This window comes from Littorina saxatilis, linkage group LG10, assembly GCF_037325665.1.
Source record: "Littorina saxatilis isolate snail1 linkage group LG10, US_GU_Lsax_2.0, whole genome shotgun sequence".
NCBI lineage: Eukaryota > Metazoa > Mollusca > Gastropoda > Littorinimorpha > Littorinidae > Littorina > Littorina saxatilis.
Window position 1 is genome coordinate 19773529 of NC_090254.1, and position 859 is coordinate 19774387.

Below are 859 nucleotides of genomic sequence, written 5' to 3' on the forward strand. Positions count from 1 at the left end.
CAACTCTCTCTTTCCAAAAACACATCTCTAACATCTGCAAGTCCGCCTATCTAGAGCTGCGCAAGATTAGTTCAGTCCGTCACTACCTCACCACTGATGCAACCAAAACGTTAGTGTGTTCTTTAGTCCTCTCAAAGATAGATTATTGCAATTCTCTTCTGGCCGGTCTCCCTAAGTACCTTTTAGATAGACTTCAAAGGATCCAAAATAACGCTGCCCGCCTGGTCTTCAAATCTTCCAAGTATGAACACGCCACACCCCTTCTTCACTCTCTACACTGGCTGCCTATCACTAAAAGGATCGAATACAAACTCTCCTCTCTTTCTTTTGCCGTCGTTTCTGGTTCTGCCCCAGAATACTTCTCAGAACTCCTCAATCTCTACACCCCCTCTCGTCAGCTTCGCTCCGCCGCCGACACTCGACTCTTCCGACTCCCCACAGTGCAAACAAAGACATGTGGCGAGAGGTCCTTCGCCTATCAAGCCCCTGTGACCTGGAATAGATTACCTCTGCCTCTCAGACACACAGATTCTCTCACTACATTCAAGACAAATCTCAAAACACACCTCTTTCAGCGCAAGTGATTTTCCCTCCAGCATCTCCCCACCCACCCCATCCCGCCCCACCTCACCCCCTACCTAGTGCCTAAAATAACGTGTATATATATTTTCTGCGCTTTGTGTCAGCACTGTTTGTGTGTGTGTAAATAGTATTGTTGACACGTTTTTATACAGTAGCCTTATGTGGTTCTTGTGCCTAGGCTGTGTATTGGATTGTCATTGTATGCCTGCATCATTAGTTGTCAGTAATTATTACATGTGCTGATTGTTCTCTTTGCCTGCGCGCGTATAGTATGTGG